Genomic DNA, 21,495 nt, shown 5'->3' with positions numbered 1-21,495 from the left:
TGACCAATATCATTGGAAAAATCGATGACTGTAGTACATATTTTTATTCTCCAGAAAAAAACCGTTATGTTTTAAATTTTGACCCCTAACGTACTTTCTCAAAAAATCTCGTATTTGAATACAACACTCATAATACGAAGAAGTTTATAGAGGTTTTGAAATTTTGCAAGTTTGGGTCTAATACGACGCATATTAATGAAGATATGGCCGTTTACAGCAAACAAAATTTAAATTGTATGCAATGCGAAGAGGGTGAATACAAAGAGCACAAAAATGCGCAGTTTTGGTTTTAAAGGGTTTGCAATTTTGGAACTCATATCAATTTTCGTCTAAAGCCTAGTATGCAGCTGAAGCGAAACGAAAAATGTTTAAGTCTCCAAAGTCAACAGCGAACTTGTTACCAACAAAATTTCAGATCGATCAAAGCAGAAAAAAATGAAAAAAACCTAAAGGTTGGTATAGAGTTTTTTTGTACAAATATCAGCAGATTTTCTATTGTTCTTTTAAAAATTTTTTCAAGGGTATTTCTCCACGTAATAGTCGTAATAATTTTAAATATTATCATATATATTTATACAGTGAAACCCCTCTAAATGTAAGCCCATGAGAAGAAAACTTCAAACAAAAAATAAACAGGTTTCTTAGAAAAAGGTAAGTAGTTTTGGTTTTTTGTTAATTTCTCGAAAATGACAAGATATTGTTGGATACTGTTTTTGTTCAAAAACAATAAGAGGAAAAAGTAGGGAATAAGAGCTTATGTTCAACATAAATTATTTATGTTTCGATTCAGCAAATGCCCTTAATTACATACAATTTTGAAAAAAAATTAGTTTGAAATTTTGTTTTCCAATTTGTTTTCAAAATTTTGATTTTGAAAATTAATTTTTCAAAAACTGTGCCATAAAATGGCTTTATTTAAAATTTTTAGAAAAGACTAGGTTTTTGGCTTTACAAAAAGTATTTATTTTAGGTATAACCCTTAGAGGATATAATATATGGAGTGCTTGTGCTGTTAGTTCCGTGAAGCTTTTATAGAGGGCTCTAGTTTCTTTAAGTTTTTCGATGAGTGCATGCCTCCATTTTATTTTCATTAGATGACTGTCAAGAAGCGTGTTTATTTACAGCTGCGGAACCGGACTCGCACTGAAAAACGAAGGCAGCGACCCCTATACATATATATGGCGTTACAATGTATTAGGTATTAGGTATAGGAACAAGCAATCCATATATTATATCCTCTAAGGTATAACCGTTGATTTTTAATAATTTTTTTTCCAAATTTAATCAATTTTTTTTTTAACTGCCCCTCCGCTATACGAAGTGTAGTATACCCACCTCTCCCATAAGATTTTTTTCTTGTCTCGACCTTTAGCTTTTTGGCATCGGGCTAAAATTTGTTATGCTATCTTTTGATGTCTAATGGCACCAGTCCCTGGTATGTACAAGATGAAATTTCACTCCACCCTAATATGCATGTATGCGTTTGTTTTCCTCCGAAAAAATTTGATTTGATTGGTTGGTTTTTTTTTGTACTTCTTTAATAAACAGTTAAGCCTAGTACGCTGCTGAAGCGGAACGAAAAATTTTGAAGTCTCCAAAGTCAATAGGGAACATATAAAAGAAAAAATACCAAAGAAAAAGAAAAATATTAAAAATATAAATAAAAAAATTCAAGAAAAAACATCAGAAAATAAACTAAAAAACAAAAACAAAACAAAATTAATTGCGTTCAAGATTTCGTTAACGAAATTTTGTATGGAATATTTCGTTTCGCTTCAGCAGCGTACTAGATGATAGAAAAGAAAATAAAAATAAAAAACATAATAAAAATGTTTAAGTGGAGCAATTGAATATATGTAATTTAATACAAAGACCAGGGGCCCTGTTCTGTAACTTTATCACTGGCGATAAACATTTCCAACGTCTATAAAATCCATTTTCATCCTCAAATAAAGCAAAATTTCTTTCAAATTCAGAATTTATGGACTTAGAAATTATAATCCGGAACAAAATTTCTTTTATTTTGATGAGATTTGATTGATTTTAAAGTCATTCAAATATTTTATCGCCAGTGATAAAAGTTACAGAACATGGGCAATGGGCACAGGTTGCTAAGAAGCCTAATCACAGTCTAAAATGTCATTTGAAAAAAAAATAAGTAATTAAAGATTACAAATTTTCTTTGTTCAAAATAAATTAAATGCGTCATTTGTCACTTTGACAAGGTCTCTGATTTAATAAAATTTGACCCACAAATTTTAACGACGTGCGAAATTATTACCTTACGGCCATATTATTCATTTGGAAAATACATCTGGATGTCAAATGACAAAAATAAATCCAAATCCAAAATAGTTATTCCGATTTTAACGGCCATATTATTCACTAGTTTAAAAAATACATCTCAATGTAGAGAAATTGAAGTTTGAAAAATAAATCCAAATCCATAATATTGGGCAGGTTCAGAAACGTTAGGCACTAAATATTTAGGTGATTTCTTGGCCTCTGATTGGTCAACTGTCAAAAAAAATATTTCCAATTTAGGTAATTTTATTGGAAAGCTAACTGGAAAGTTAGGCAAGAAAATTTTCCCTAAAAATTTAGGAAAGTTTTTTTGTCAACATGACAGCAGATTGTTTTTAATTATAGAATTTCGTTAACAGAATTAAATTTATTTGTGTGAAAAACTAGTAAAATGTGCATTATCGGTTATAATTAATATTATTTATTTATTTAAGTGAAGTGAAATTTGGTGTCTGCCCCATGCGATCTAAAAATTCTTAAGTAAATTTCAAAATTTGACAAGAACATCATATCCAAACTAATTTAGGCAATTTACTCAAATTTTCCGTTCAGAAAATGACGTTGCCTAAATATTCAGTGCCTAATATTTCCTGAACGTGCTTATTCACTATCACACAGAGAAAAAAATGTCAAATTGACATTTGGCAATTTTTCCAGATGTATTATTATTTATTTTTACACTAGTGAATAATTTCGCCGTTACATTTGTAGTTCTACCTTCTACGTCCATGGTACAAAAAGACAAGGTATGATCATTAGAGCCACCATCTTACAAAATGGGGTAATAAGGTTTTGACGTTTAATTTGGCAAAGTCAAAAGCAACAACAATTTTCAAGCCAAATTTGTTTACAACAACAATTTCAATGGGCAGCTGTCAAAACATTAAGTAGCCATTTTTAAGTTTTGACAATTCTCGACCCTACTAACAATTTTGCTTCTATAATGCTTTACAGAAGAAACGATTGCTTCTGTAAAGCTTTATAGAACCAAAATTGTTTGTCGGGGATACAGAGTTTTTTCTAATGATCCTCTTTTTATACCATGTTTTACGTCTACTTCAACGCTTCTCTTTGTGTGCACCTTAAGGATAAACAAATTTAACTTCCATAATTCGGAACTGGAATGACTTGACAGCAAATGAATTATAAATGAATCAACTATTTTTAGTTCCATTTCATTCCATTTGTGTTGTCTGCAGAATGCAGATCCAGATGCCGAAGCAGACCATGGTATTTTTATACCATGGAACATGGAAGTAGACGGCATTTGCACTTTGCAGAGTGTAGCAGAACAGAAAGTATCGACGGTAATTATTATACCGTTTGAATTTTTTTTCTTATTTATTATTTTGGAAATAAAAATAACAAATAAGAATAGAGTTGTATAAAGTTGTTTCTTCAACTAAAATCCAATTGGATTATTAAAAAAGGCATAATTGCTGAAGAGCTCAAGTGACATCATCATTAAGTGAAACAAATGATTGTTCCAAGTGAGTGCTGAGTTTGCATTATTTTCTTCTTCAATGAGATTATTTTGTGTTCTAAAAAATTCCTTCAGTTAAATTTACATTCGTTACTTGCTAACTTGTGTATTGAATTATTATTAATTTTTGTTATTGCAGTTTTCTTTTCAATATACCAAATGGATAACCATTCATTGTACGACTTGTTGCATGTTTTAACTAGCTCAGAAATGGAATGCAAAGGTAAAAATAATTTTCTGGAAAAGCCTTATTAACTTATTAACTAAAGTAGGATTTAAATTGTTTTTACTTTCAGCTGAGATTGCAATTCTTCTTCTATACAGAAACTGGCAAGTTTGCAAAAAATTATATTGGCTGTGAATTTCATTCTCTTAAAGCAAAATAGTTATTAAATGTAAGTATGTATCAAATATCAAATAAAATTGACTTCATCCAAGAATTCATTATGAAAACTTAATTCCAAGTATTCAATTCATGTATGTTTTTGCGACACAATTCAGAATGCCACTTCATTGTAGGTACATACAAAAAAAAATGCTGAAATGGAAAAAAAATGTATTTTTTCATAGAACGGTAGAGAGGGGTCACTGGGAGCTTAAAACCAGGGGCCCAACTATGTAATTCGATTCTACAAAAAATATGTTCGAATTCCCAAAAATGTATCTCTGTCATTCTGTAAAAAATTAAAATTATACAGCTCCAGTCATGTCAAATCTTTTATTGGGTTTTGGAAGATTTTTTGTTTGTTTGTTTGTTAAGTTTTATTTAGCAACTTGTGCCATTTAAAGAAAATATTTACAATTTTACAAATTTTCTTAAAGTAAGTTAGGTACCTACATTTTTTCTCTTTTTAACACTTTTACATAATATTTTAATGAACATTTAAACGTATACTAGTACAGGAAAGATAGACTTTTTCGTGGAACGAAATATAGGACGGCTGAATTTTTCAAATCTGAAAGAGGGGTATTAGAAAAGCTTTAGTCCTGGTTTTCGGGACGCCACCCCCCTGGCGAAATCCGCCATTTTGAAAAACGCGAATCGCTCTATACCTCCAAAACTATGTGTCCTAGAGAAATAGTTATCAGGACAAAGTTCTTGGACATTTAATTATCCTTTTCTTTGTAGTACATTATTTTTCAGATCGGGCAATAGTTTTTAGGTTATGTTGTTTTAAATTTTATTTTTTCGTTTTTTTTTAAGTTTTTATCATTAACAGTTATAGCAACATAATTTTTTAAACAGTAAAAGTTATAGACCATCAAATTTCCAATAGTTTGGTATATTTTTGAAAGTCATGCGATGTATGAGTCGAAAGTTATTGATCTGAAAACTATAGTCTAAGTACAGGAAAGTTAGTAAAAAAAACAGGCATTTTGTGGAACGAAATATAGGGAGGCTGATTTTTTCAAATCTGAAAGAAGGGTATTAGAAAAGCTTAAGTCCTGGTTCTTGGGAAGCCAACACCATGGCGAAATCCACCATTTTAAAAAACGCGAATTGGTCTATATCTACCCACTTAACTATTGGCTTGACAGAATAAGTTACTTAACCAAAGTAATATAAATATCTTTTCTTTTGCATTCACTTTTGTTCTGCGTGGACAACACTTTTGAGGTTATGTTGTTTTATTTTTTCGTTTTTTTTTTAATTTTTCTCACTCTCTATGATAAAACGTAATTTTTAGCATCATTTAAGTTGTAGAATTTCCAAATTTCCATTAATTTGGTATAATTTTGAAGATTATATGACTTTTCAAACCAAAGATACGGAATAATATTTCAATATTTTCAAAAAATATATAATATAAGATGAAACTTAATATTAGCTGCGTTCCTTTATAAATATTTATCTACTTTTTAGTACTTAAAGCTGCTTTGAACTACTTTTTCAATATAGCAAAAGTAGTTCAAAGTAGTTTTTAGTACTAAAAAGTAGATAAATATTTCCAAAGGAACGCAGCTATTGTGATACACATATTTTGTTTTTAGTCAAACATCCAACTTTTATGATACTAAAAAATTTTGTTTCTATCATAGAGACTGAGAAAAATTAAAAAAACCAAAAAAATTTCAAATAAAACAACATAACCTCAAAAGTGTTGTCCTCGTTGAAAAACAGTGAATGCACAAGAAAAGATATTTATATTACCTACAACTTTAATTGGGTAGCTTATTCGGGCAAGTCAATAGTGTAGCAGATATAGACCAATTCACGTTTCAAAATGGCGGATTTATTAATGCGGTTGGCATCCCGAGAACCAGGACTTAAGGTTTTCTAATACCCTTCTTTCAGATTTGAAAAAATCAGCTTCCCTATATTTCGTTCCACAAAATGCCTTTTTTTTTTACTAACTTTCCTGTACTTAGACTACAGTTTTCAGATCAATAACTTTCGACTCATACATCGCATGACTTTCAAAAATATACCAAACTATTGGAAATTTGATGGTCTATAACTTTTACTGTTTAAAAAATTATATTACTATTACCGGGAATGATAAAAAATTAAAAAAACCGAAAAAATAAAATTTAAAACAACATAACCTAAAAACTATTGCCCGATCAGAAAAATAATGTACTACAAAGAAAAGGATAATTAAATTTCCAAGAACTTTGGCCTGATAACCATTTCTCTAGGACACACGGTTTTGGAGATATAGAGCGATTCGCGTTTTTCAAAATGGCGGATTTCGCCAGGGGGTGGCGTCCCGAAAACCAGGACTTAAGCTTTTCTAATACCCTTCTTTCAGATTTGAAAAATTCAGCCGTCCTATATTTCGTTCCACAATATGCCTGTTTTTTCACTAACTTTCCTGTACTATACATATAATTCAAAATTTTTGTTTTAAGGGCCAATTTTTCAATAGTCAGATAAACCTCAGTTTAGAGCTTTTTCCTAGGAATAAAAGTTTTTTTTTTATATTGACATTAATTCTTCTGATAGTCTAACTGACGATTAAAAAATCAGGGCTAAGTTCAAAAATAGTTTCTGAAGTTTTAACAGAGTCAGGTAGGCTGTTGAATGTTTGAAATCCCATGAACTGCATTGTTCTTTGTCCCCTTGCTGTTCGTACGCGTTGCATTCTTAAATCATTGTTGTTTCTTAGAATATGTTCACAGATTTCGTTGGTGTTAACACTTTCTTGCAGATATATTGGGCAAATACCATTTTTGATTTTATAAACAAACAGCATAGCGTACATAAATAGTCTTTGGTTAACGTTGAGCCAGTTTAAGATTATTCTCATTGCTTTATTTTGGAGCACTTGAAGTCTATTTTTTTGGTACTGAAGGCATAAAAAAAGTAAGCTACCACAATATTCAAAATGAGGTTTCAGAACAACATTATACACTATCACCGCACAGATTAATGGGGTTTTTAATTGGCAATCTGGAAGCAAAAAAAAGCAATCTGAAAGCGTTCAATTGGGCAAAAGTGACAGTTCTGATTCTGAAAAAAAGAGAATTTCTCTTCTGGTTTTAAAAACAGAATCAGAAGCAGAATCACTCACACATTCATAGATTTAAATGTCAGATGTCACACTTGATGAAATGAAATTTGGCGCGAATACACATACACTCCGCGAAATAATTATAAGGACAAATTTATTTAATTCGTCTTAAGATATGTAAAGGATATTATTTTTTATTTCTTTTATGAATAAGGAGACATGTATATGGGGGATTGTTTCCCACCATTTGTTTTTATTTAATTCATTAGAATACAATAATACAGTTATTTTTTCCGGGTCTGGAGCGAAATAATTATAAGGACACATCTGATTTTTGCACTAAAAGTGAGATTTAGCGAGATGAAATGTAAACAAAAGTAAGCAAAACAGTTAGAAAATGAATTTAAACCCATTATAACCATTTCAAAAGTAAAATTTTTCGGTTATTTTAAAATAAGGCGTGAAAAACCCCTGATCCAGGCAGAAATGGGCAAAATCGAGGCCTACCATGAATAGGGCTTGTGTAAATGGGAAAAACTGGAGGATTAGAAACGTCCGATTGTGTAATTGATAATTTAATTTACAAAGGTGACATGTATAGTTAACTAAAACGATCAGGGAGGAAGCCTTTGGTCGAAGAGAGAGCCAAAAGTCACAAAAAATGAAGTATTTTTCGTGAGAATTTGACAGCAAGAGAAATTTTCGAGAAAATGAAATTGGAAGTGAGAGTATGTTGAGTGCACTAAATAATGGAGGTCAACTAAGCCCATTCCTACGAAGGTAAATGGTGAAAACCGGTGGTCTTGTCGAGACATAAACTTGCCCGCCTTCGCCTCGGCAAAAATCATAGGTTCTGGGATGAAAAATGGAAAAACTTTTAAGTTCATCAATGAGAGAAAGTTTAATTTGGATAGCCTAGATGGTGTACATAACGGTTTTTCCAAACGGTGCCAAACCCTAAATGTGATTCATTGGGAATTTTTTTGCGTAGGTTTAGCCACCAACAGTTTTTGTTGGACCACTCTTCAAAGGAGGTTTAAAAAAAATAATCTAAAATCTTCCAATTCAGACCGCAACATATAAAACCAGTTGCATTTGTTGAGCTCCACCAAAAATCGTTTGTCCTCCTTCACTAAAGAAATTTCCCATGGAGTATCCAAATTTAAAATTTCCGTATTAAGCAAAAATATACCTAATACATATGTAGTACATAGCTAGTTTTCTCTTCCGTGATTTGTTTCAAACATTTTGTATTGTACCTTTATATTATTAAGCACTTGATCAAGCAAAAATAAATTTTCTTTGATTTTTTTGTTATGAAAATAGTTTTAATTTTTATTTCAGTTTAAAAAAATTTCATACATCAACGTACACAAATATGTATTAAAAAAAAGTTAAAAAATATTTGGTCTAATACAAAAAAATGCCTTTTCAAAGCGAAAGCAAGAATCTATTTACTTTCCATTATCAAATCATAAACCCGTTTTTGTGGATTATATATGTACATATGTATGTAAACTTAAATAATTCGTGTCATGAAAAAATTTGGTGTTGAGAAAATTAAAATTAAAAAAGTGTCAATACTTAATTATTTGCAAAGTTATTTTTTAAAAAATGTATTAAATTATCAAAATGATTACTTTGGTGACTTAATTTGTACTTATTTGCAAATGCAAGAGAACCGCAAGGCAACGAGATTAAACTTTGGATACTTCAATTCGTTTAAAAAAATTAAAAATAAAATTGAACCGCAAGGCAACGAGATCAAACTTTGGATATATCAATTCGTTTAAAACGATCAGCAATCAACAACGGATTTAATGCATTTCATCAATAATGCCAACGACTTGTATTATTTTAATAAACGTAATATATATTAAAATTAGCGGGTAAGTGGATATATTTATATAAATGCTTGCCAATTTAAAACAATTTTAAAAAGATCAAAATTTCTAACAAACTAGAGTTTTCTTTTTGAATCTCATATACAGTGGATTTTGTTTTAAATTCAGCCTTGATCAAAAAAATTTTAAATCAATTTTTATAATTGCATTCCGAATTAATCTATTTAATAGTTGTATAAAACGCATTTTTTTTGTGGAATTTAAGTTCTTCTATTGTTTTCATATTTTCTATTTGCTTAATGACAATATCATTAAAAGATAAAGTAGTTTCATTATCGTTCATTTGATCATTATTATTTTGTACTACAAAGTTTTGAATAAATTCTTCATTTTTCCCATAGTATATTTGATTTTCTATTTTAATGTTACAGTTATAAATTCTATCGTCAAATGAACTTGTTAGTACTGTGTTATTTTGATTTTTTTATAATATGGAATTAGGTTTTATTTTTATTATTTCTGATTTTGTTTTTTATTTTACGGCAATTTTTCTTGTAAATACAAAGTGTGGAGTTTTTAAGAGTTTTTTCATATTGTACATTCTCAATAAAATCATAGTTAGTTTTATTTAATATTATAATTTCTTTATTATCAAACTCAAATTTTTCAAATTTCGCATTACCAATTGGTATAACAATTGAGCGTTTGACTTTATATATTTCTTTTGGAATTTTTATTGCAAATATAATTTTGTCATTTTTGTACTCTGCGGTGCCTAATGTTATATTTTGTAACGTACTAATTTTTAGGCTATAGGTTAGTGCTGATATGCTGGTACCCATTTTTATCTCGTCGATGGGGTGGGTTATTTGTCTTTCTTATACATTACAAAAAATAATCATATCAGACTTATGCATCCATAGGTGTTCAAAGATGCGAGAATCTTTCCTGCCCTCCCTACCTTTGTCGTCATACTCGCTTAGACGATCCCTTAACTAGGTATCTTCTCACTATCAGAACATAATTCCCTCATACTGCCCTCCTCATCTCTTTATAAAATTAGTCTATTCACTACTCATAGTGAGATTACTAAAATCTTCATGAAATTAAATATATTAGATTCATGTTGGTTTTAATTGTAAAAAAAAAACAATTAATTGTTAAAAAAAAATTAAGATTGTTAAAAACAATTAAAACTCAATACAACTCTTGTTAAGAAAACTCAAAATATTTTTAATTTATGAAATGATATTTCTTTATTTTTTTTTAATTACGGTTCTACCTCGACCACGATATCTTTTTAACTAACTCCTCTGAATATCTACTTTATACCATGTTTCTTGTAGTTTTTCTTTGTGTTGGTGATTTATACTCGGACTTTTAGTCACAGTCCATCTTTTTTTCTCTACACAATTAGCTTAAGTTTCTTGATATATATTTAGAAATTTTAGTTTTAAGTATGTTTAAGTATTTAATATGCCTTATTCAGCCACTGAATCAATTTGCCAAAATAGTGTTCTTCGCAAAATTATAGATACGTCTTCGATTTATTTGTAAGGTTTGGGATACAAATCCTCTTTTATTCAATTTTAATAATAATTAATTTAGCATTGAGCAAAAAAAATACCCTTTTTAACTCTCGCAATTAATATAACAAGTATGGATATATAAGTAAATATGTATTTATGAAAACAACTTCACAAAGAAAACTCACCCTTTTTTATCCTTTTTTTTTTTTTTATTATTATGGCGTGTACCAGTTTAAAGGTACCCATTTGTAGTTTTGCTGTTCCCGTGTCGATTGCTATAAGCTTAGCATTCGAGTAGTCTAGCATCTTAACGTCGGCGATGCTACGCGCAATGCAGAGCACAATAATAGTGGTGATTAGCTACATGCTCCAACGTTGGTGAGAGATTTTTGTCCATTCTCTCAGGGAGCGGTACGATTGATAGCAAACTAAAATCTCTTATAACAAAATCTCGCATTTTTGCAAAAATCACGCAAAGCAAAATTTCGCATTTTTAACATCTCACATAACAAAATCTCGCATTTTTAAAATCCTGCATATTAAAATCTCGCATTTTAGAAAAAATCTCGCAAGTTCATTAAATTCTTGCTATTCGCGCGCGCGAATCAATAAATATTTTATTTCAATGCGAGATTATAAATTTCGAGATTTTAATGTTGCGAGATTTTGGTAAACGAGATTTTGAAATGTGTTGTGTTGTTGTGAATCATAAAGCGAAAAAAAAGAGAAAAAAAAGTCTTAAAAAAATCCATCTCTTGTTACATTAATAGATACAAACGATCTAATTGCGGAGTTAGAGTTTATTAAAAAAGAAAAGAAAGAAAATCAACGACAATTAAAGTCGGTGAATGAATTTCTTTTCACAGAATTAAGGGAAGTTTTGAATCCTGAGGTTTGCAAACTCGTCAGTTTTCAGCTAACGTCTCAGTGGGGTAAATTAACTAGAGTAGAATTTACCGGCGCGATCGTTAGCGAATACGTCAAAGCCGTACACGCTCTAGTAAAAAACCACGCTAGAGAGGCTCGCGCGCGAATTAATAAATATTTTATTTCAATGCGAGATTATAAATTTCCAGATTTTAGTTTGCGAGATTTTAATGTTGCGAGATTTTAGTAAACGAGATTTTGAAATTGCGAGATTTCGATTAAAAAGATTTCATAATGCGAGATTTTAAGATGCGAGGTTTTAAGAACAAGATTTTAAAATGCGGTCAACCGTACCCAACCCTTCTCACACTTCCTCGTTGTTAGCTTTAAAAATATGGAAGTGCACTTTTATTATTTTTTTTTATCGATTCACTGCGGGCTACCTTGTAGACCGACTTAAGTTCTTTCGACAAACGTTTTTAGCTTACGCGGCGGGCTACTTAAGGCCTGTTCGGGCGCCAATTAAAACAATTTCAAATTATTATAAAAAAAATATTTTTTTCGGAGATTTCCGGAAGCAAATTTCCTAGTTGAAATTTCCTGTTTAGTACCGAGGCAGAATAGTCGGAGAGGCGACCGTCGAGTTACTTAGCTCATAAGGTTAGAGGTTAAAATTGGTGTCAAATGAAAGATAAGTTGAAACTGAAAATAAAAAAATAGGGTTGCCACTTCTAAAATGGGAACTTCCATGTGGCAACCCTATTTGAAAGGAAAAATTGTCACATACATAACTAATACATTCATATCTTTGTTATTTGGCCAGATACAAATTTTTTTTTAAATGCCAAACGAAAGTCAAAATATAAAAAAAAATAATAAAATAATATAAAGAACGTAACCCTACAAATGTGGCAGCCCCATTCAAATGAATACAACACTGACAAAAATCTTCTTTGAACAAAACAGTATAACTTTTTATGCACTTGAAAGCTAAACTATACGCCATATTTTAGATAATACTCCCTTCTATCTAAAAAATGTCGGGTGCCACCTCGCAAATGCAGGCAAGTACTCGGCAACCCTATCCAAATGCTAAAAAACGCAAAAATCACTTGTTTTTTGGCCAAAGTGTATAATATTTGATAGAGTTAAAGGCTATAAAATACATCCTGTGTAGCTTAGACTCTGTTCTATCTAAAAAATGTCGGGTGCCACCTCGCAAATGTAGACAAGTACTCGGCAACCCTACTAAAATGCTTAAAAACGCAAAAAATACTTGTTTTTTGGCCAAAGTGTATAATATTTGATAGAGTTAAAGGCTATAAAATACATCCTGTTTAGCTTAGACTCTCTTCTATCTAAAAAATGTCTGGTGCCACCTCGCAAATGCAGACAAGTAGTCGGCAACCCTATCCAAATGCTAAAAAACGCAAAAATCACTTGTTTTTTGGCCAAAGTGTATAATATTTGATAGAGTTAAAGGCTAATAAATTCATCCTGTTTAGCTTAGACTCTCTTCTATCTAAAAAATGTCGGGTGCCACCTCGCAAATCCAGACAAGTACTCGGCAACCTTATCCAAATGCCAAAAAAACAAGTGATTTTTGCGTTTTTTAGCATTTTAGTAGGGTTGCCGAGTACTTGTCTGCATTTGCGAGGTGGCACCTGACATTTTTTAGATAGAAGAGAGTCTAAGCTACACAGGATGTATTTTATAGCCTTTAACTCTATCAAATATTATACACTTTGGCCAAAAAACAAGTGATTTTTAGCATTTGGATAGGGTTGCCGAGTACTTGCCTGCATTTGCGAGGTGGCACCCGACATTTTTTAGATAGAAGGGAGTATTATCTAAAATATGGCGTATAGTTTAGCTTTCTAGTGCATAAAAAGTTATACTGTTTTGTTCAAAGAAGATTTTTGTCAGTGTTGTATTCATTTGAATGGGGTTGCCACATTTGTAGGGTTACGTTCTTTATATTATTTTATTATTTTTTTTTAATATTTTGACTTTCGTTTGGCATTAAAAAAAAAATTTTTATCTGGCCAAATAACAAAGATATGAATGTATTAGTTATGTGACAATTTTTCCTTTCAAATAGGGTTGCCACATGGAAGTTCCCATTTTAGAAGTGGCAACCCTATTTTTTATTTTCAGTATCAACTTATCTTTCATTTGACACCAATTTTAACCTTATGAGCTAAGTAACTCGACGGTCGCCGCTTGGACTAGAAGAGATATGACGGCTTTTATATTCAAGAACCGCCTTAAAAATATAAGTTCACAACTTATAAATTTAAAAAAGGATAGTTTTACTATCTTATAATAATTGTAGTCTTATGACTTTAAATTTCTCTCCGCACACAAGAAATACTTATAACGATTTCGTCTTTTCACAATGACGATAAGTTGTCGAATGATTTCTCCTACCGTAATGGTTCAAAATTTTAAAATAAAAAGAAAGCTTCGTTTACCGAAAGTCATTGGACCTGACCGTAGCAATCTTCTCTTTGGGCATTCGTCGCAACAGTTATTAATATCTTTACCGCAATATGGTTGCACTATTTATTGCTACGTGTCGCGTCGTTGCCTTATCGACTACAACATGGTTGCACTATCGACTGCAACATGAATATACATTTCGATTTCTATTGTATCTTTTCAAACAAAGTCCTTGTTATTTATATTAGATACAATAACTAAATTGGTAATAATTTTGTAATTTATAGAGATCTATTTCATATTTTTTTATTTCTTCTTCTGTCAAAATATTATCTCAACAGATGTAGCTTTCAGTTTCGCTAGACGTCTAGCGAACACTTTTACATCTTCGCCTAACAATTGATGGCATAGCTTCAATTCGTTCATCACATTGTCCAGAGTTTTTGGCACTAAATAACTGTCTTTAAACAGTTTTGCCAAATCCCCTATTGTATTTACAATGTTGGAACGAATTAACTCAAACGCATCGCCTTGTAATCGGGTTGAGATTAGAGACACTAAGATCCCCTCCTCATCTGGCTTTACCATTTTCAAAGCTAGATCGCATGCGTTTAAGAATTCATGAACTCTTCGTGAAAGTTCATGATTTCTTTCCCCGTTGAATATGGGGACTAACCTTGAAACTACCTTGCTTATATTCTCAAGTGACATTTCGCTACAATTTGTTTCTATTTCTACTTGTGTGAATTTATTTGATTTAAATACTTCTACAACTGTGGTTTGAACTCCTGTGTCGCCAAGGTTTCTATTCACAGATGATTTTGGTGTAGAGGTATGCTGAGGGGTACAGAGCAACGGAATAAGGTGTTTTCAACTTTCAGAATAAGGTGATGATATACCTTTTTCTCTTAGCTCCCTTTGAGTTGTTAAACTTTTGTTTAACTCAATAGTGAGCTGGTCTATTCCCTGGTCAGCTTCTTCTGTTGTTTTCAGAAGTTGTTTTTCGGCTTCCTTACGCTTAAACTCACTCTTTTTAAGCTGTTTTGTAAGATCTTCTGCCTCTCTAGCGTGGTTTTTTACTAGAGTTAGAGAGTGTCGAAGTCTACCTACAAACTGGTATTAAACAATTCACCAAGTCATTATAATCTTCGATATGTAAATATGTCCTATTTTAAGCTTCTTCAAATTCCGTGAAGGTAGTGGGGTTTGAAGTTACTATCAGGTCAAGAGCATAAGAATTTGTATGAAAGTTTTTTCATCCTCTTTTGGGATATGATTTTTTATGGGGCGGATACATGTTAGGAATGTTTGTAATTTTTGAGCCACCCTTGCGTCTGTACCTCCAGCAAATTCGGGGATACTTTGTGATAGTTTCAACAATTTTTCAAAACCTAAAGACATTTTGGATATTTTGATTTGTTCTGATTTGGTATAAATATTTCTGGATTATCTTGAATTGGTTGTAGCTGTGTCTTATCTTCCAAACTGATACTCAGTGAGCTTTTTAATTTTTTAAGTTCACTTTTGAGAAATTCAATTTGATATATGTGAAGTGCCTCACGACTTCTTAATTTGTCAGCTTCGAGATTAAATTTTATTTCTTTATCCTTTATTTCCTTTAATTTGAGTTGTTTTTCCTTTTTTCGTTGTTCCAGAAGAGAAATTTGTTTTTCAAGCCCTGAAATCGTTTCTTCGGCTTGTTTATTGACGTTTTCTGGCTCTTGCTGGTTAATCTTGTATTTGGTTCGTTTTTTGTTAAGATTATTTATTTCTTTTTTCAGCTCGAGGATTTGGTTTTCCTTTTCTCTCAGTCGATTTTTTACTGAGTCTATATATATGATTAGGATGACGTCAGTGGTTTCTAGTCTAGTGAATTGACCCCACTGTACACTGAGTGAGTTAAAATTTAACTCATAAACTTCTATACCAACTAGTGATTTTAATTCAGCTAGTAATGTATTATTGAAGTTATCTCTTGTGTTATCTCTTGTGTTTGCTCATCCCTTTCTTTTTCCAATTGTTTGTTTATATCAAGAATTCTTTCTAGGTCTAAACTAGACTGTTCAGTCATAAAATAAAAATTGATACAAATAGAGTGAATTCTCAAGTAAAATCAATTGAAAACGACATAAAATGAAAGTTGGTACAAATAGAGTGAATCCTCAAATAAAACCAATTGAAATCGGTATTATAGGATAATATCCAGAAAGTTTATCAGAAGAAATAGACCCAATACTACAATAGAACTGTTTTTTTTTTTTTATATTTATTATTTATTATTATGTTTTTTTTTTTTATAATTACAACATATTATATATATATTTTTTTTTTTAAATTCAGGGTAACTTCTTTTTTTCAGCCTTTTCCTTCCTCTTAAGGTATTCCTGTGTTTTTAGGGTTTTTGCTTCCTGTAGTAATCGTCTTTTTTTTTACCCTCTACAAAGTCCCGCCAGCTGGTATAGCCTCCCCAGTTCCTGGTGGACCCAGATCTGGTGTTCTCCTCTCTTTTTCTTGGTGTCAAATCATCCGAATGGGACCTTGGGAGGATTGCTTTTTGCCTTTGGCACTTCCTCTACCTTCCTATATCTCCTTCGATATTCGTCCAAGGTAATAGGCCTTGGTCCGGCTTGGGGTTCCCTCTTGATGTGTTCGATCAGTTGATTTTTGGATTCCATTATCTGTGGAAATGCATTTTAATATATTTATTTTTTATCATTATAATAATTTTTTTTTTTTTTTTATATATATATAAAAGTTAAATTTACTTCACTTTTATCACGTTAAACTAAAGCACTCAACTTTTCGGTTTTTAATTTTTTGAAGTTGTGTCTTTTGGACCACCAAATAATGTTCATATAAACAATTTATATTGGTTCAGGGTGAACCAGAGAAGTCTTTGTTATGAATTAAAATAGGAAAAAAAAGGCTTGAACGCTGTTTACCATGGAAAGAGAGAATACAAATAAATTCGATGGATGGTATGCTGAAGCTGGAGGTGCTTCAGTTTTTAAGGCAATTTTTTATTCTCCAAACGCCATACCATCCTACGGGCTGCGCCAAAATATGTTATGTAATGTTTCATACATAACCAACCAGTTTTTGTCAAAAGATTTGCCGTGTAGGCAAGGGATTTGGACCCGAGAATTGGGTTCCTCTCCCTAATAGATTCTAACCCTATATTTCCCTACTTTCCAGCTATTTTGGCACACTGGTGGCTGGTATTCGTTTGTTTTGTTTACAAAGCGAATTACTCTTGGTGCCCTTGAATTCCGATTTAATTATTGTGGAGGGTTATGGTTAGTGTGAGACATATAAGATTAATGTCTAACTCAACAGCGTGTACGGCTTTGACGTATTCGCTAACGATCGCGTCAGTCGATTCTACTCTAGTTAATTTACCCCACTGAGACGTTAGCTCAAAAATTGACGAGTTTGCAAACCTCAGAATTCAAAACTTCCCTTAATTCTGTGAAAGAAAATTCATTATATATCACGCGAGTTTAAATAAATAGAAAACTAGGTTCGCGGACCGGCTGCGCCAATGTTAAAGTGTTAGGTTAATAAGTACAAGAAACGATCGACTTCTTTGGATGTTTTCAAAAGACCAATCTTGTCGTGTCATTTAGGTGATCGCAAGCCCAAACATTCGCAGTGGATAATCGTCGGCACGTTTAAAGAGTCAGCACAATTCAACTATTGTATGATTGCACTTTGATTGACCCAAAACAATATCCGTAATATGATATCGAATTGACAATCAAAGAGTACAACACAATTGAAGTGTGCTGAGTTCAACGCACGACGATTTCCTCTGGTAGGTATGTTAAGCACGAATTTCTTAAATAAAATAAAACAGTATATTTTATTTTATAATGAAATAAACGACTTTATTTTTCGGAGTTTTACTTAAGATTAACTTAAAAATAAATCTGAAGCGTCAATATTCATCATTGTTTATTTTATCAAAGGCATCGAATATGATACTCATATTCGACACACAAGCGAGATAAGAAACGAAGTGGTATGCAAAAACAACATTTAAGATGAATTTAATGGTGAGACGTTTTGGTCTCTACTTGAAAGATATAAACATATATGTTCTATGCAATTGCTGACAAAGGAATTTATGATTTGAAGTGCACATTCAAAACGAAGAATGTGCAGACTAGTACCTGACATTTCTGTTACTATTGTATCTTCCCCATTAATTACTACTTCTATGATTGTTGTTTCGATTATAGTTGTAGTTTGGGTTTTGTTGAGGTCCCCGAATATTTCCATTAAAATTATGGTTTCTTTGAGAGAATTCTGAAATATTTCCACGTCCACTGTATTTGTTAAAGTTCCTTGATTTATTTATGTAATTTATGTTTACCTACAGTGTCTGTACTCCACTCCTAGTTCGATAAATTATGTTAATGCTTCGCTAGCTGTAGAAAATTGGCCAGCTCGCATTAACATTTTTACCTCACTAGACCTAGCATTTGTTTTTATTGCTTTGACTACGGATTGCGCAGAATATGACTTGGCTAACTGTGGGGATAGACTGTCTAAAATGTATGCGCTTTCTAATTGTTGTATTAGACTTTCAACTTCTTTTGCAAAATCATTGTCAGTTTTGTTTTGTTGTTTAATGCTAAGCAATTTAGCTGCAATATTTTGAGGTGATTGATGTTTTATATTTGCAATTAGCGTGACTTTAATTGCTTCGATCGTAGTTTCATTAGTAAGTAACCTGCTAACTGTTTGTTTCAGTTTTGTTTTGATTAGTTTAATGGCTATTGCCTCGTTTGTTTCTTTTATTGATTCAAGTAAGTCTAGAGCATTAATGAATTTATTCAAATTGTCAACTTTGCCGTCGAATTCTGGCAACAATTTTGTTGCGATATTTATGAATTTTGTTTACCTAACACCGATCTTACCACTGGTGGGGGATCGATACAAGGAGAGAGAACTCGTTTAATTTTTACTAAAACTTATTCTGATTTATTGATTGAATCTTACTGCTATTTATACTACAATTTATGCTTAGTTTCATATAACTTCATTGCAGATATTGCTTAACGGTATTTTGAAACATAGTTCATTATAACTTATGCTTACTAATAATATATGTATTACTTTTGGTTGACCTATAAACGACAGAAAAAAGCGGAAGGCAAATCAAAACATAAATAATAAACAAAATTAAAACTATTGATGACACTGCGCTTTAATGTAACACAATATTATAGTCAAAGTATTTTGTTGTGACTCAGCATACTGAGACTGCTATGATTGCCGTGGAAATTTGGTGTTGGGTTTTGTTGGTGTTCCTGTTGATACTTTCAACAACATATAAGTATAAAATTATATCTGTATAGGTAACTTACCTTACTTTCCTTCTCGTGGAAATCTATGTTGAAAAGAGTTGTGGCCATATGGGGCCACAACTTCAAAGGCTAAATTAGCCAACCCCTCTATATCCTCATCATCCATTTGGTTGCTGCACCTTTTAGGGAGGTAAACCTCATAGTCGTCTAACTCCAGCATGATGGAGGGACCATTTTCCGAATCTCGTCTAAAGCCCCGAACTATGTTATATTTTTTCTTGAGCTGGACCAGCCTTTTATAAATTTTCCTCTTTGAGGATACAACCTTTTTAGGTTGAGTGGTTGTTACCTTCGACTTAAGTTTGTTTAAGAATCCTGACATTTTTTTTTTAAGATTTTAAATAAATTCAAAAATGAAAATAGAGAAGTTTACACTTTGACGTATTCAAAAGAATAATTTTTAATTTTGAAAATGCTCTACTCTTTATACTAAGTTCCTTTCCCCAAAATGTCTATGTCATTCCCACTCTAATCTTAGAAAACCAATATAATTTGTTCATGGTTTGTGATCCTACAGGCTAGTCCAAGATTTCAAACATATAATCCAAAACAGAACGATTCTAGGTCACAGTGACATATTCAAGAGTACTCATAATCAAAATATACATTCATATGAAAAGGAAACATAAAATGTATTGTTTAGTAAACATTTTAAGTAACATTTTAAGTAACCATATGACCAATAGTATTATTACATTGCATTGTTGCTGACACGATGGGAAATGATTTCTTACCAGTTCCCACTGAGTGTTCTTTTTAAGTATAATTATGTATACCTACTTATTTTTGTATTCTATCACCCATTTTTACCTTTCCTACCATATCATATTTCCACCCAACTCCTACTTCTGCGTGAGACCAGACGAAATAAGATCATTTAATAAAAGTTCAATGTTTAGTCTCACGCGCTGAGTGTTCATTATGCTGACTTGTCATTTTTGGCATTATACTGGTCTCAATAATTCTTTTATATGATGAAGTTCTGGATTCTAAATGAACATTTATTACGAAATTGGCCTGACTTTCCCTGCCTCCAATTCCGCTAATCGGAATGTCCTTTCTTCGCTTTATGTTCCCTAACTGCTGGGCTAGGGATGTTGTAATAAAATGTAATTGAGATCCCGAGTCTAACATAGCACGACAAGGAATACGCGTTCCTTTTGAACTCACGACGTTCACAATCGCCGTGGCGAGATATACCTCGCGACCCTTTAATACGACCCCTAGAGAATTGTTATTATGGGACCCTGAAGGAAACTCACCCACCCGACCAATAATATTATCACACTTACCGGATGCTGGGTTTTTTACGTTGACATCTTTTTTATTTGGATAGTGTAGTAAAGTGTTGTGTTTCCCGTTGCAAACCTTGCATCTACGTTGCTGTTGACACGATGGGAAACGATGTCCTTGCAAACAGTTGGTGCAAAGTTGAAGCTTCCGCACCTGCTGATTGCGATCCTCAACTGAAAGATTAATAAATTTTTTACAATTAAAGATCTTATGATTATTAGTTTTACAATATGGACAATTTGAAACTTCCCTATTTTCAGATGCGGTGGTTACCGCTTTCTTCCTTTCATCTGGTTTCACCGTCTCCAGTGCTTGGAACCTGCATTCGACAAATTCCAGTAATTGGGTTAGAGTTGGTGTTATTCTTGGTGCTTGTAGGGATTCCTCGAAAAGCATTCGGGTGTCTTTGTCCATTTTTTCCAGCAATAGATGTACAACTAATGGGTCCCATCCACTGGTGTCATAGCCGAGATTGTTGATGGCTTGAATGACTTCCTTTGTGGTATCATGCAGCCTCTTGAGACTTCTGACAGTGTCTACGATGGTATTTGATTGGAACTATCGGCTTAACTGAGCGGATAACAGCAACCGCTTGTTGTTGAACCTGTCAACTAGAGTGTTCCAAGCCAATTCATAATTGTCATCAGTGGCATGGAAATGTTGAATCAGGTTTTGGGCATCTCCAGTAAGATTTGTCTTCAAAAAGTATAATTTTTGAGCCGGTGCAATTGGTTGGTTGTGCACCATTTGTTTGTATAGATCGAAGAACTGCGGCCAATTAAGATAGCTTCCATCGAATTTGGGTATCTCAATTTTTGGAAGCTTAATTGTTGTTGCTCCTCCTTGATTCATTTGAGCTGATGTTTCAGCTGGCAATGTATTTGTTGGTAGCCAGGTCATCCTCAA

General features: G+C 32.1%; 1 protein-coding gene and 1 long non-coding RNA gene across 2 annotated transcripts in view; one reads left to right on the top strand and one right to left on the bottom strand.

Annotated features, from left to right (window-relative positions):
• The window catches only part of LOC129916656 (protein spartin), a 61,318-nt gene that overhangs the window by 13,754 nt on the left and 26,069 nt on the right, over positions 1 to 21,495 (bottom strand). The window lies entirely within an intron of this gene.
• Positions 3,556 to 8,712, top strand: LOC129916677 (uncharacterized). The gene is made up of 4 exons (XR_008772525.1): positions 3,556 to 3,794; positions 3,927 to 4,010; positions 4,084 to 4,182; positions 8,587 to 8,712. It is a non-coding gene; the product is annotated as an uncharacterized LOC129916677 (long non-coding RNA).

This window comes from Episyrphus balteatus, chromosome 3 (assembly GCF_945859705.1).
Source record: "Episyrphus balteatus chromosome 3, idEpiBalt1.1, whole genome shotgun sequence".
NCBI lineage: Eukaryota > Metazoa > Arthropoda > Insecta > Diptera > Syrphidae > Episyrphus > Episyrphus balteatus.
This window is presented reverse-complemented; position numbering and strand designations above follow the sequence as displayed.